This window comes from Embiotoca jacksoni, unplaced genomic scaffold (genome assembly GCF_022577435.1).
Source record: "Embiotoca jacksoni isolate LCO1_2020_lvr unplaced genomic scaffold, fEmbJac1.0.p SCAF_14, whole genome shotgun sequence".
Classification (NCBI taxonomy): Eukaryota; Metazoa; Chordata; class Actinopteri; family Embiotocidae; genus Embiotoca; species Embiotoca jacksoni.
The window spans coordinates 6,617,520-6,634,301 of NW_027185274.1; the positions used below are offsets into that span (position 1 = coordinate 6,617,520).

General features: G+C 38.5%; 1 protein-coding gene across 1 annotated transcript in view; it reads right to left on the minus strand.

Annotated features, from left to right (window-relative positions):
- gramd1bb (GRAM domain containing 1Bb) overlaps window positions 1-16,471 on the minus strand; it is a 108,612-nt gene extending 92,141 nt beyond the window's left edge. Inside the window, exon 1 of the mRNA XM_069147670.1 lies at window positions 16,158-16,471. The gene's annotated coding sequence lies outside the window, so the exon portion shown is untranslated. The remainder of the gene's footprint in view (window positions 1-16,157) is intronic.
- Between the last annotated feature and the right edge of the window lie 311 nt (window positions 16,472-16,782).

The following is a 16,782-nucleotide window of genomic DNA, read 5'->3' on the forward strand; positions in this document are numbered from 1 at the left end:
TGGAGTTTATGTCTGGGATTATTCCAATAACGACAGCGGATGAAAACAAGACTGAGTTGATGTTGTGAATCAGTTAATACACTTTCAATTACAATATAAAAACTCCATTTAAAAAAAAAAAAAAAAAAAAAATTTTATTCAATTTGTTTGACTTATTCTTTAGAAATGATTAGATTTTCACATGAAAAATGTTAAATAAATTTCAACCGAACATGTGATTATTTTATGTCCTCACTTGGAGAAAGACAGCGTCTTAAAGCGTCGTTCCAGTGCACACCGGCAGCACTGTGGCTAAACAGACAACACAATACATTTATTTTTGTCATCTCAATCCGTTATTCATTTTTTTTTTCTTCTGAGCTGCCATATAAAGACATGTTATACAGTTATAGCAAGATACTAAGACGATGAAAAGAACCAAACTGTTGCACAGTGGTTTCCGGGGACCGGAGAGTAGCTGCATCTGGTACAAAAGAATCACTGACTTTAACTCAGCTTAAGTGTTTTCGTTCATTGTCCTCGACTAAATGTAGCCGACAAAAGCTTTGTTAAAGTTTTGTCCAAACAGCCTCTCCATTTTTGTGGACAGTAAGAGAGCTGTTGATTCAACGGGTGCAGCAACTAATGAGCGTACTTCTTCTTTTCTGTCCACCACTCCACATTACTAACATGGAAGAACTCAATAGCAGGACAAGTTCACAATAAAATGAATTGAAACACTTCACTCCACTTTCACAGACTTGTGGAAGAGGACTGCTGATGTTGCAGTTCTCACTGGTTACTATCAGATGTTACTCTAATGTGCATAAACTGATACATACTGATTCATATACTGGTATGATTAAGTGACAACATTGTTTGTTGGCATAGACGTCATCTGCCTGCTAAATTAAATGGCAATTTAAGTTATGTTTTTTTTAGAATGTTCAACTTAAATACTGAACTGTAAAGACGGCTTGTTAAAAAAAACAAAAACACATTCAGTCAGGCTTGCAAGATAATATATAACTGTGTACAACAGATACTACATTTAAGCAGAAGATAACTTGGTCCAATGTTCCGATTAGGTTCACTACATCGGCTGGTCAGGTTGTCATGGTAATTGGGGTCTCTCACCACAGCTGATAAATGTGAGGGTGCAAAAAGAAATGTTCAGGATAAACAGACATTTATCCAGAGTCAAGAGAGCAGAGAGAATAATTGAGCTTTTCTCAGACTAATTAAAATAATGGTTGCATTGTTATTCTGCCTGGTGGGTTTGCTGCATTACAATCGTGTATGTTCATGTAATGTAATGAGGGGTTTTTGTTAACTAGTGAATAAGTTGGTGTTCCAGTGCAGCTCTACAGCAAACAGAGTAGTTCTGAAAACTCTTGCACAGCAGATTTATTACACAAAATAACATATTGAGGCCACCTATAGCCACCTGGCTGTATGGACATGAATTATTATCATAGTTCTACGCAAAACTGAAGCTTCAGGTGCACCGAAAGCATGACAAGAAAACGTGTCTTCAAATTTAATTATGGTTTAGAAAAGGCTTTATTTATAGAGCTCGTGAGTGGGGAGGAAATAAAAGGATTAATTACAGGTCTTGTTTTACTGGGAGCTTCTATGTAACTATGCATCTCTCAGACACAGCAACACTCTTAAAACGATGTTATTATTTTACTAATTCCTTAAATCAACCTCTCGGCAGCATGTTTTCATGGCGCTATAGTTCACATATAAAGCACTAATGCATACTGCATGCTGCTTCACTAATGAGGCTCCAAAACAAACCCATATGAAGCATCTAAACCAGGGGTGTCAAACTCATTTCAGTTAAGGGGCCACATACGGCCCACTTTGATCTCAAGTGGGCCAGACCAGTAAAATCATAGAGAAATATTGTCGTTATGTATGCGTTATTATGCTATGTTTAAATCATTGGTGAAGGTTTTAGGACCCTATTTTAAGGTCTTTCTACAATAAACTAGAAACATAAAGACCAAAAACTCATGACATCAGCCCACTGTTTATCTGCCTGGGCTCTCCTCTGCAGATTCCCTCGCTTTGTGACGTGTTTCACGTCAAACGCGTCACAAAGCGAGCAGCGAGCGCTGCTGCCTCCGGAGCAGACGTCGCATTTACGCTGTTTTTGAAGCAATTACTGGATCGATTAAAAGAAATTACAAAACGTTTGTACTCATAAACCTCCATATTCTCATAGAAATGCAATTCATGTCTTTCTGTAATTTTCACACTTGGCAAAGTCATCCGGCGGGCCGAGCTGGACCCCCCTGGCGGGCCTGATCCGGCCCGCGGGCCGTATGTTTGACACCCCTGCTCTAAACACAATGTGCATTCATCACATCCTGTTGTGGTGTCACAAGCAATAAGAACATGGCTAAAGAAAATGTATTGCCTGAACGACGTATCCTCCTCTCGTTCCACAGCTTCATTCCCTAACACGGCACCGTGCGGATCGTAAATCTCCGAGATGATGGTAAATTGACATCCGGGTGTTATGGCCTGCCACTGTTATAGATGAACAAGCTGTGGCTCACTGGGGAACAAAATAAATGATACCGCTTAGTTTTTTCCTGTAGTGACGAAGCCAATGTGTCCTCATGCTGGTGTGACAGTGAGTCTAATTCCCAGATAAAACTTAACCACGCACGATCAACAACCCGGTGACAGGGCAGGTTAGCATACAGGGCTTTAAACCCGCAGCATACAGCACGTACCTTGGTGTGTTGGGGTATTGCAATATAGTGAAGCACCTCCGGGGAGTGTTGCTGCTTATTGTTGGATAAAGCCGAGAGACAATCACTCTAAGCTTTTTGAGAATTTCTGCTCTTCTTTAGAAAAACTCTTGGCAACAAGGCTGCGGTCCTTTTCAGTGATTGAATAGGGTAAAGCCTTTGTGTGTGTGTGTGTGTGTGTGTGTGTGTGTGTGTGTGTGTGTGTGTGTGTGTGTGTGTGTGTGTGTAACAGTTTGCAGCTGAGCTGTTATTTGCACAATGAAAACATCCGATGTGAAAATATTGCACTCGTATGAGAGGATGCTCAATATGTCGCTTTGGCCGCTTCTCTTGTGCATTTATCACTTTTATAAATACTGAAACATCTTGATTTCACATGCAGATAATAAATTACTGTTTATTTTTGGAATATAACTGTGTTCATGGTCATTGGACAATAGAGCTATTGAGGACACTGATTCGATTTAAAAGCAGGCAGACAGAGTAAACCAATGATCGACAGCTTTAATTGCAGTTTTACCGCAGATCAGACTCACTCACAATCTATCAACCTAAATTATTATGATTTGAAAAGAATCAAAGAAGGAATACTGACTGGATAGAAACATGGCAGTCTGAGATGTGGGACTATGAAGAGTTGGCTAATTAATGTCAGTCGGCAGACAGAAGTCGGGGCTATTTCTGTTATCTGACAAATACATTATTAACAGTTGGGGACTTGAGACTAACTCGGTGTCTCTTGCCTAGATAATGAGCCGAGGTTTTTTTATTATTATTTATTTATCTAGCCTCCAGAGAGTTTCCTTATGCAATGATGACAGACACTGACTGGTCAGAAAGGAGCTGTTTTACTGCCAACAGTGTGAACTGCTTGCTGAATTGCTTGTTTATCAAAGTGACCGCAAATGGCTGACGAAACATTATCTTATTGGTGGCCATTTGTAGTCCCTTCAGCTTGATTTACATGGGTCAAATAGATCTAGTCAGAAAAAATAGAGGAACAAAGGCTTATCAAAAATATTTACAGAAATAATGTCAATAATGATAGATTATGTATGTGTGCCTGGAGTAACATTTAAAATAAAATAAAAAACTTTGAGAAACATAAATGCAAAAATATTTAAAAAAAAAACAACAAAGATTGACATTAACTATATTTTGACATTTGATCTAAAATGATGCAAATTTTCTATGAAGCACGAAAGAATAGAAAAATTGAGAAACTTAAGTAATATACAATATTTTAACTGATGACAACTGTCAAAGATGGAGCCTGAGGATTCTGTAATAATGCATGTAGAGGACTATACAGCATTACGAAGACACAATTAATTAAACTGAACTACTTTCCAGACATTGAACCTGGGGCCTTTAGACACCTGATGGTCTGTTACCTGGTTTGTACTTTCGCCTTGAATATATACTGAAAGTCACGTTAACTCAATATGTGGAGGTTGCCTCAGCCTATGTGCTTACTGGTGTACATTATGGGAATGAAAACGGGGTAATAGGTCACAATAGTTTGAAAGTAGTGTGTCTGTGCCACTTATCAGTCAGAACTTCTGCAAATAGCACATCTAAAAACTACAAGACAGCCAGACATGTCATCAGGACAATTTGTTCTCTTGGTTCATCTCTAATATAAAAGTATCCGTATCTCATATTACATAACCTTCTCTCATAAGTGTGCACTGTAAACTGGGCTGCTCCACAGGAAACTCTGCAAGGTCTAATTATGAGATGTGTAATTTTAGCCGAGTTCAGCATTAACCAGGCTCAGGTTATTTGCTTCCAATAAGATCTTCTGTAATACCGATATAAAAAAGCAACGATGAAGACAATTAATGAGTTATTGTTTCTTTAACACAGCATGTCATACAAACAAAACAGAAAAGGGAGACATATAAATCAATGCGTAAAATAGGAGGTTATTTCTTTTTAGCATTTATACATATCTACACTGGAAGATGGCAGTTTCACATTTCAAACTAAAAAAATATTTATTGTATGCTGCACCACACTTTCTGAAGGATGCCTTTGAGTGACCTGAGCTTTGACATCTATCAAGAGGCTGTTATTTATAGGCAAGCTTGTGCCGTCTAGTTTGACGTTTCAGTGAAAAGAAAAAGCTGCGACGTGATTAAGCCGCCACCTTCAGGAGCGACTCGCCATCTAGAAACAGCTTTAAGTAGGTAATTAGTGGGGAAAAACAGTGACTTTTCCAGCTGCAGCTGAAGAAAATGGTGAATTCATTCAGTCTCTCTGAGGACCACAGCATCAACCGTTAATTAAGGTTTTGCTTCTTGACAGTAATGGACATGTTGGTCAATTTTCCTTGAATCAATATGCACAATGTAACCCTTATGTTATAAATTAAATATTCCCTCAAACTACACCTTCCACATACATACAGGCTACAATGAACAACACACGAGAAGTACATTTTCTGCGTTACCTTTCCATAACAGCAATGCACAGATGGAGTATCTTAGGATTCAGTGCAAAAATACATCTTAATATGACGCAACGGGCACCACAGTCCTAGGCTCCTGAAAACTGGGAATTCATGTAATTTCTTCTTCTTCTTCTTTTTTTTTTAAAAACAACAACAAAAAAATAACATTAAGCAGGTTCAACTAGATATCATATTCATAAACTCGTTTGTGCCCACAAGCCTCAACCCATTCATAGTTTGAAATTAGTTTTGTCACAATTACCTTCTAAGTGTCCATTGAGACTAACAGTAATGTGATAATGAGTCCTGGCAATGAATGCTGTTGCAGTCTATCAGAGGAGACAAAGCAGAGACAGGAGGAGAAGAAAGACAGTCTTACAAGGAAAAGAGGGTTTTCAACTTTAACCTTTCAACAGGGATAACAAGCAAATTTGAGGACATTCATTTGTTGTTACAGCTTATAAGATGATGCACATTGCATTTAATATTACTCTTCTAAGCTTTGGACTGTATAGGTATTATTAAAAGAAAATGTCCCAAATGGATGTTGAATTTATATTGTATTATTCTGTTTCTGTGGCAGTTACACACTGCTTCACCTCTAATAGGATCTTTTTGAAGACGACACTCGTAAAAAACATAATCACAGACTGTGACGATCAATGACAGCTCGACAGATGGAGTGGGACTTGGCGTCTGCGCAATGTCCAGATGATAAATTAATTGACAATACAAAGATGTTTTTCAGCTCAATTTAGGATCAGCCCCATTTAACATGGTCTCTGTCCTCATAAATCTGCCATCATGGCCCTGTGTCACACCACTCTGTTGTTAAACAGCTGTGACAAAGACATCTCATCAGGTTTTGACAGCTGAATGAGAATCACAGGTCTAATAAAAACTGCGAGAATTGCTGTAAATTACCCTGTAAAAACTGTTAATTAAATTATACTCTGAAACATACACCCTATAGTTACATGATAACAGTTTTTCCAGTTTTAAAGTGGCAGAAAAATCTACGTTTTCAATACAAATAGTTCCTCCTTTGTTGGTATTAAAGATACTGTAGCTGTGAAAGGCTTATTGTTTGCTGCTTCCTGGAAAGCCAAGGCCGTAGACTGTGGTGAATAATACGAGTTTTGATGGATTCAAATCGTGCAAAGGTTATCAGCAAAAAGTATTCAAATGCCCATAGAAAACACTCCTGCAGCTTAATTCACACACAAAAACATTCAAAGCCTTCTCGACATTGCATTAATAAGCCCTCCTGCTATTTAAAATATGAAAACATAAAGTCTCCTCTCTTATCAGTTCATGTGTCATCCTGCCAAGCTGGAAGATAATAATAAATAACTAAAAATGTTTTTCAAAGACACGGTTAGTTTCAGTGACAAATCTGACTGTGCTGTAGAAGTGTCACAATATACTGGTATTGACAATAAAAAAATTTAAAAAAAAAAAAATACTGATATCTTGTTAATTTAACACATACGATAATGAGGGAGAGGACATGACTTTTCGAATATTTGAAAGTACACTTGTGAGTCTTCTTAGTGGACAATTGTCCCGTTACACTGACTGCATCACTGACAGAAATTAAGTCTTTCCCATTCAGCTTCCACTGTGATCAATGGTACTTTAATAGAACTGTCATTTACTCAGAATGAGTTTGATCCTTCCACACAGATTAACTTGACAGAAAAGATTTATTCACTAAGGCTCAACATATGAGAATGAAATAGGTATATTTCCCAAGTTCCGACCTTGTACACTTATGGTTTTGAATCATAGCCTTTTTAATTTTTTTTAAATTTATCATTGTTTTTGTTTTTTTTAAGTTAAAAAACGGCATGTATTCTAATAAATGAATATCTCTACCCACTACATAGACCTATATAATTTGATTGTTCTTTCCTCAAAATTTACAAAGCGAGAAGGCATGCTGGGAAATGCTAATTTGCTTGTCCAATGGTCTCCGTCTCCGTAGAGCAGCCTTGTCCTCATGTCTACACTCAGGTTGTTCCTTCAGTCTGTCTTTACAAAATAAACCTATTGAGATAGAACTTATGAAGTCAGTGAAATAAATGGACTTTTGTATACTGCCTGTCCTCATGAATATGTTTAAATGCGAGTGGCAAGCAGCAATAGGAGCAGTGTCTTTAATCGATTCCTTTACATGACACCACTCCCGATAGTGTAATTATAACAATGAAAAAAAAAAATTTAAAAAAAAATATTGCAACAATATTAACATCATGAATTCTTTTGATCATGATAATCCAGTAGTGAGAAATCTGATATTGTGACAGCCCAAGTGTGGAGTATCAGTTTTTTAAAGAGGTCACAGTCATGTATACAAAGAGCCGCTTTCTCCTTCAATCAGAAGAGAGAGTAATTCCCCTCGCTTCCCAGTGGGAATGAAACTGAAATCTATCAGCTCAATTTATCTGGCAGTTTCCACATAAAAGCCTTCTCTGACAGTGGAACTTCCAATAACAGCCTTAATTCGTCCATACACATCAGTCAGCAGATAAACGCCCCTTGAGACAGAATGAAAATGAAATGATGGCTTTGCTTTGATCTCACATGGCAACACATATGAACACATCCAGAAGGCATATGGAACCATGACCAACTAAAATTACTGCCTACCGCTAGATGTTTCATATTTTCAAAGTGATTATATTTTCCTTTTCAAAGAGTATCGCATGTTAAAAAGACTCGGATAATACAAGACACATTACACATTATGTAATACTGAAAGACATGTATGATTTTTGTTGATGTTTTTTTCTCTCTCAGCTTTTGATGTATTTAATAGTTGCCATTCTGTATCGTTTGTATGTTAACCAGATCCCACCTGCCTTTGCGAGCAACCCAGCATCAAATATGTAGGCTAATGTAAAAAGTCTTACAGTACTGAACTGTGTTAACATGGCACATGCACGGTCGGGTGAAAACAGACAGTAATGTGGTGTACAGTACATGCCGAGAGGTTATTGTACATTTTGTTACTACTAATACATGCAAAAATACAGACTGTGATCAAATATGCAAAATACTGCTCCCTTTGTTTTCTAGCTTTTATTCTATTATTGCTTATTAAAAAAAAACAAATACAAAAAAACAGCACTTCCTAAGTCTCAAGAGTGCTACTGCAGATTTCTGGTGATTTGCTAAAACCACATAGGGAGGAAACCATAGCAGGCACTATTATCACCATAATCAAACTGATGATGTCAACACTGTCAACCTGCCTGGTGTCAGTTGAGAGAGCTGAAATATTATGACACCTACGGGAATAAATAAAAATAGTCACACATAGCACATTTTCAATTAAACTGGATGTGCCAGAATTTTCTTCAATTAAACAAAGATTAAACACAAGTAATTGTTTTTGGTGCCAAAGAAGAACGATTGAAAGTTAGCGCTCAGCTTCAATCTCTGATGTTAAAAAACACAAACCGAGCCAGAAATCTAGGTGGAGTCATGGATTCAGACCTCAATCTGAACAGCCATGTTAAGACAATTACAAAATCAGCCTACTGTCACCTGAAGAATATATCAAGGATCAGAGGACTTGATTTGGAAAAACTTGTCCATGCATTCATCTTCAGTAGACTCGACTACTGTAACGGTGTGTTTGCAGGTCTCTGTAAATAGTCCATGAGACCGCTGAGTCAGAACGCTGCAGCTCGAGTCCTCGCTAAGACCAAGAAACTGGATCACATCACTCCTGAGGTCTTTACACCGGCTTCCTGTCCAACAAAGAATCCCCTTTAAAATCCTGCTGTTGGTTTATAAAGCACTGAATGGTTTGGGGCCAAAAATATATCTGTGATCTGCTGCTACCTTATGAACCCTCCCGACCCCACATGGAGGAGCAGCGTTCGGTTTTTCTGCTCCACATATCTGGAACAAACTCCCAGAAAACTGCAGGTCTGCTGAGACACTCAGCCCCTTCAAATCAAGACTGAAGATTTTTCTGTTGACTGCCTTTCACTGAACCAGATTTGAGGAGGTCTTAAACGTCATTTTTATCCTATTATTATTATTATTTTTTTTTTAGCTTGCTTCATGTTTTAATTACTGTTTTAATCACTGTTCTTAATTGTTTTTAAATGCCCTTTTCTTTTGCCTTATGTTTTGATGCTTTTAATGGTTTTATGTGAAGCACTTTGAATTGCCTTGTTGTTGAAATTTGCTCTACAATTAAACGTGCCTTGCCTAACACACATTTGAATTAACTTGCATTAAACTAATTTAGAAAGTGAAATAAAAGTACGAGTTGTAAGTTTTCAGTACATACGTCTGTAATTCTCAGTCTCGGTATCTCGTTGGATGTTGTGTTTGTTCAAAGGTTCACATAAACCGAGCGCTGCAAGAGTTAAGATACGTAACACGAGTTGCATGAGGGGACTCAAACACTCCATGAATGGAGACAAATCTTGCACTCTTTCTGTTGCAGATGAGATATGATATGTAGGAGTTGTAGACATATAAATTAGATTTGTTCAGCAGCCAAGTGTACCAAAGTTGGACAATTGTAATGAACAGTGCTGCAGCTCCTTGTAGCTAACAATGACCTTCTGAGGCCACGATATGCGAGACAGCTTCAGGCGTGCTTCAGCTGTCTTGCTGTCCGAGGGCTGATTGTTGTCTTGACTGTTTTGCAGGTAACTTGTGAACAGTGATGTGCCCCCCGAGCTCTATTTAAATCCCATCGGACTCACACAGTGTCCATGTGTTTTCTTTTCTGCTCTCACACATCCTACATGCATCGGCTCACCTGCATCTCCCTTCGGCCTCTACCACAACCCAGTGACTTCCACATTCTGCCTTACTTTGGCATCTCTCTAATTACCGTGTCCTTTAGGCTGGATGAGACTCACGTGAGCTAAGATCTAAAACACCATATTATCAGCTCTCACTTTTTGAACACCTCATAATGTCAAGTCAAATTCTTCCCCATCTGCTTGCTTAATTTTATCAGCTTAAAAAAAAAGTGTTTCTAACTCCTACTATTTTTATCACATGATCAGATGGCTTAAGCTGATGAAGGTACAAAGTCTGGTACAGTAAAAAAAACAAATAAATGATACACAGAATCCCACAGTTGTATCGGACATGATAACAGATGCTCTTTTTTTTTTTTTTTTTTTTTTTTAGCTGTACTGTCCTGTGAAACAGCCAAACAAGCAAAACTAAAAGTGTTCAAAGGTGTTACGGTGAGGTAAAACAAAAACCTATTTAACTGGTGAATCAAGGGGCCCTTGATTCTGGGGAAAAAAAAAAGGATCATCAAAGATCACACAGGACACAATGACACATTTTTCTAGTAACGTCATACAAAAAGAAGAAGAAAACAGGAGACAGGTTGGGCGATATATATATAAATAAATAAAATAAAAAGTTCTAGCAGTAATAGGAAAGGTTGCTGTCAGGGGGGTTCCTGAGGGATTTGTTAGCAGTACAGAAGAGGTGAAAGCTGCAGTGCAGACAGCACGGCCCACAGGAGGAACCTGGGGCATGATTAACGCCACATTTAGGATGTTTAGTGGGAAACTTTTCCTGTCTCTTCATATTCTAATTATCACTATCCAAGCGTAGATTAAAAAAAAAAAATTAAAAAAAAAGACAACCTAATGACTTTAGTGAATCCCTAGTGTCAGCAAACGAATTAAAGGTCGGCAATTAAAAGAAAAAAAAGTGTCAGACACCAGCCTCAGAAGCATGTCTAAATATACAACAGAAGAGAAAGTGTGACTTCCCTGATGGAAGAAAGCTCTTAAAATAAGCAGTTTGTGTTTGTTGAGATGACACTTTGCACAAAAGTGCGTCATGTCCAAAAAGCCACCGTTTATTGTTTGATTTTTTTTTTTTTTTTTAGGGATTTGGTCGTTTGCAATTAATAATTAGGTCAAATTTTAGCCTGATTACCAAGTTGTGATGTTTTCACCCAATTTCTCTTTTCGTCACTTTGTTTCATTTCTCTACAAACAAAAGGCTACTCATGGGGTAATTGACCTTAGTGGTAGTTCAGAAAATGTAATTTTCTTTCGTGCTTTTAAGGGCAAGAGTTTAAATGAATTCATCCAACAGTTATTTAATTAGACTGGATGTAAAATTAAGGGACCACCAATGTCCTTGGGATGAATCCTCCGAGGCCCATGAATGTCTGTACAACGAAGTTCAATGTTTAATAAATCTACTGATTAAGAGTTGTGAGACAGTATCTGAAGTCTTTCTATTCGGTCTGGACTTCATCCCTCTCCTCCTCCTCCTCCTCCTCCTCCTCCACCACATCATCATTCTCATCATCTAGCACTACAATTTGGTACATCACACAGATGTTGTGTAACACCAAGCTTGATTCTAGTTCTGGTACTATAAAAGGAAACATCCTCAAAATCTGTCCAGGCATCTAAATTGCATGTAGTTACACCCTCAGCTCTATTGTGTGGGTTAATCACCGTCATTTGACTACAAGTGTCCAAAGGTCATCTCCAAAGCAGATAAAGTGTTACATTTTATAAATTTCCAACACACACAGGCAGCATTCTTAAATGTACAAAATACTTGCAAATTACTGCTGTGAAACGGGCTCCAGGACAGCTCTTGGAAACAACTGCTCCTTGCAGAATACAAAAATATAAAGATTTTCTTCTCCCATACAAACATCAGGATGAAAGGTGCTAATTATAGCATGTGCTGTGCCTGCCCCCTATTTTGTTTCAATCTCATCCTCTCTGGTGTGATATGTCGGAAGTTAGTTTTGCCTGAGGTAAAAGGAGCGATTTTCCTTGCATTAGCTAAATAATCACTGTTATAATTTCTGCTCAAGTAAGTGGAAAATACTGAGTACAGAGCAGTACAACTGAATAACCCTGATATATGTATTGGTGGAAGATTAAAACAGGAAGTATTTGGCATAAATTTTTCAACATTTTATACATACAAGTTTTAATATAACAAATATTTATTGAAATGATGTTTTTTTCTTTAGTCACTACTGATCTTTATGTTGACATATCATTTTACTACGCTTTAGCACTTTCTTCACATCAAGCTGAAAACTGCAACATTCTTGGGCTGCTTTCCACTGAACTCATTCAAGTTCACTACAATGATAAAAGAAAAACTAGAAAAACGTTTGTTGCTTTTAATGTCACCACAGTCGTGACCTCTTATACACTTGATGTTCAAAAGTGTCTGTAATGAATCAGAACAACTTCCCCACTAGAATCAACTTTTATCTGTGGAATAAGAAAGCAGTATAAACAATTCGCGTTAAATCAAAGTCAAGTGCATGAAAATAAAGTTAAAGTTCCAGAGGACCACTGAGGCCGACACAGTAACTGTGTAGCCCAACATGTACCAGCACTTCCATTGTGTTTAAAGAGCTGGTACTAATTAAATAGCGAACTATATAAAACTCAGCAGGTTTTCCGACAAGTCAATCTGGTTTATAAAAACATCTGTTAATACCAGTAGAACACGCCAACTATGCTACCCCCCCCCCCCCCCCCCCCCCCGAGGGTTTGATTTTTATTAGGGAGTGAGCGGGTGATTAGTCAGGGAATGCTAATAAAGAGTGTGTATTAGCACGAGGCTTATGTGGGGATACAGTTTCAACGTAGACCGCTTGGCTGTGGGATTTGATTAACTTTAATTCGGGCACTTGTGAAGAAAAAGGCTTTCGAGCTAAGCACCTATATAGCATGCAACCACAAAGACTCAGAAACACGAAGGAGAGCGTCACACCGAAGAACGTGCGGTCATCAGAAAATAGTGTCACGATAATGATGAGTTGCTGCTCACAGCAAAGTGGTACAAAATACTACTCGGGCCATATTAAGGGGGGGAAAAAAGAGGAGGAAGGGTGTTTTTTTTAATTTTGCTTTTCGTAAATAAAGTGGAAATATTGAGAATAAACATGACATTTCAAGATTCACGTGGAACTTTGAGGATACATCGAATTATAGCTTTAGTGCATATGCTTCTATAAAATGCCTTGTGTAGGTGAACTGATGAAATTGTACTTCAGATTTGGTTTTCCAAACAAGGAAAGTACTTCTCTGTTAGCACATAAACAGTATGGTAATAAGTATTAAAGCTTTGAAGAGATTGGGCCGAAAATACATAAAAATGTGGCAGTCTGGGTTCAACATCAAATACCCTCCGAGATGAAATACAACAGAGCACAGAAGAAGCAACAGAGCCAAACCTAGACAGGACTGTATAATTGCAGCGCAATGTTATGACAAGTTAACGCCTTCACCACTAATTTACAGAATATTTAATTAAGCAATTTACTCACTTTGTTTTTGGTTTTTGGGAGAGATAAACCACTTACTTAAATACTTTAGAAAGTTTTTTTTAAATTTTTTATAAGAAATCCAAACTAACTGCAAAAGAACTGAAGAAATAAAAAGAACACCTCCTATCAGAAGTCTGGATTCAGCATCATTTTTAATGGGATCTGCAAGGCTCCAGTTTGTGAGACAAATAATCCTCCATCCAGAGCCAAAGGTCAACTGAGAAGAACGACTGCAAACCTTCACGTTCCCTCTAACTCAGAGATGAATGATTCATCCATCATCAATAGCTTTCCAATGAATACAAATCACCTGCTTTTGTGACATTGTCTGCGAGACAGGAAGCCACAGCATCCTTAATCTATAGCTAATGGTGTGAGTTTCAGTACGGGCACCACAGAGCAGGAGAGTGACCCTGAGAATGCAGTGGGAGGGAATTCAACATCAATCTTCATTCTGACCAGGGTCAATGAGAGCCAAAAATAAACACATTAAACTGACAGTGACAAAAGAATACACTTTGAACTACACACCCGCAGACACCTCTTTACAAAAAAAAAAGGAAACGATTTGCTGATCTAATACTGCACACACATGCTGTGTAATGTAATAGAGACGAAATATGCAAAATCATAATTCATTTTTAATTCACTCGCCTGTTTTGATAGGCGGTTCTGTAAACACTGTTAAACTGATATCTTCTTTAGGGTGCAGTCTTATATGATGATGTGATTGAATAGGGTCTGACATCTGGGTTGCCTTGTCTGCTCAATATTTAATTAACTTTAAAATATAGTATTTCCACTACCTATGCGTGATGAGGGTCTCGGTGCTGTACAACTCATATGGCTCTATTATTATCTGGTGTATACAAGTTAACACGGCAACAGTAGTATGAAGGGCAGAATAGGGCTTTATGTGCAATTTCAGCATACAGTATACTGCCATGCCTTCTAATAATTTAAGATTTGATATATTTTTGTTGGTATTTTTTAACAGATGCAGCTGATTTTGTCCTGAATTTACTTTTAGGCAAAACAATTGTGCAATACATTTATGAAAACATTGCGTTCCTTGTTTTATTGTAGCTGTTTGAAGCCGTCATAATGCATCAAGCCAATATGATTCACCTTGGCTGTGTTTGTAATTCCTCTTTAGTTACGTCTGAGTCCTCAGCTGCTTGACACAAACTAGTTTGCATTCATGTATCCCATTTGGAATTTGCATCTCCACCCTATTCAGTCAGTTGACACACTACATGTTGCAGTGGGCTGGCAGGTCGGTTCTGATAAAAGTGGAGGCTATTCATTTCAGATTGTCAGATTTTGTCTTAATTCACCTGCTATAGGTGAAATAATCTGCGTTCTCCTCTTCAGGATTCTTCTGAACATCAACGTCACACTGACATTGGGAGTTACAGGACAGGAGACTGACTGTGTGTGTGTTTATAAGAGAGACAGTGTGACAGCGAGGCCAGCTGAGAGTTATTACAGAGACCAAGCTCGGTTACTCAGCTATTGTTTCTGATGCAAACTTCCCTACATTCAAAAATTGCAGATTTTCACTAGATATTACACAGACTGACATCTATTTTTCTAAGGAAATTAAACAATGCATTCCCAACAGCGTTGGCTGCTTGAGAGAAGCTAGCACATTGTGTTGAGGCTCTTGGTTTTAAAAGAAAGACTGGCAAATGGCCAACAAGTCAGTCAGTCTACTGTTAATCCTGAATTACACAGATGAAAAATGTGAGTGAGATCAAAATACCTCAGTTTAAATGTACTTTGAGGCTTGGTTTTTGTAGTCATGTTAATATTCTTTCAACTTTACAACACTCATTGTTGTTTAGCATGTAACATTGTACTTTTATGAGTACTTATAATCACTACAATGGATACACTTGCTGTGTCCGTTACCTCAGATCTTTGATTATTAATGTTGTGCTTTACAATGCTATCATCGGATTCTATTACAGACACTTTGCAACTTGAAAGACACCACATTCACCTTTTTCTACAATCATAAGCACACAGATATTAAAGTCTCCAAACTATTCCAGCATCACACCACAAATACAAAACCTGCAGCCCTCCACATCACGGATAGCACAGTGTTATTCTAAACATAACACCTGCTCCTGCTGTAGTTTTGCCACATTGCTTCGTAAGGAACACAGAGCAGCAATGTCAGTTTTATCTTTGTAGGGTGGCTGGTTAAAAAAAAAAAAAAAAAAAAAAAAATGCAGGTGGTTGCAGACTGAGGAAGAAAAGTGCTGTCAGCAGGTCGTCGCCCTTCTGCCATGAACACATCTATTCTGGACCTCGGTTTACCCTAACACACAGCTGATAAACACAAAGGACAAACGGCTCCGCCAGCTAAACAACGTTAAGTAACTTCTCTCTGACTGGGTGCTGATATGGTGGTGACGGAGCTACAGTACTTCCTGTACTCTCATCCCTCTTGGCGCTGCCTGTGAACTAACATTTCAGGCGTACTCGCATGCACACTGAGCCAACATGTTCGTTTTGCTCATTCACTCAAGCACATTCAGGGCAAACAGTGCAGCGGAATGCATCTACGAGCATGCGGCTTTTATTTCTCAAAGCTGTAGAGAGGAGAGGAGCCGACATACGTTACCTCAGTGAGTGAAGCGAGTACCGGTCCCTGGGTGAGAGTCAAAGATCATTCTGCCAGAGCCATCTGTCAAGCAGGTTGGGTACAAAGGAAGTAGGAGCAAGTGATCCTCTCCCTCCTTCCTGTGCGCCTCTCTTGCTTCACAACAAAGTCCCGTGTTACATTAGAGGAGAGAGCCGTACTCCACAAGCCGGGGAATCCTCTGTCAGACTGAAGCCAATCTGGAGCAGATTAAATCCCCCGAGAAGATGGAAGGATGCGCCTCCCTTTTTTCTCGGGGAATAGCGACTTGCTCCTGCACTATCTGCCACTGCACAAAACCCTCGCTCTCTGGGTTTCTTCTCCGTCCTTCTCTGCTCTCTTTCTCTCCCCTTCCTGATCCCGCTCCTCTCCTATAGTCGCTCGCTCACTCTGGCATTCATTCACACACACACACACACACACACACACACACACACACACACACACACACACACACACACACACACACACACACACACACACAACCTCCTGCCAGCTTCTTCAGAGTATTTTTCTTCAATCTAACAAAAAACTAATACCACAAGATGAAGATACAAAATGTAGGCAGTCCAGGCTATGAGAAATACTTGGTTCCTGTTTTTGCTAT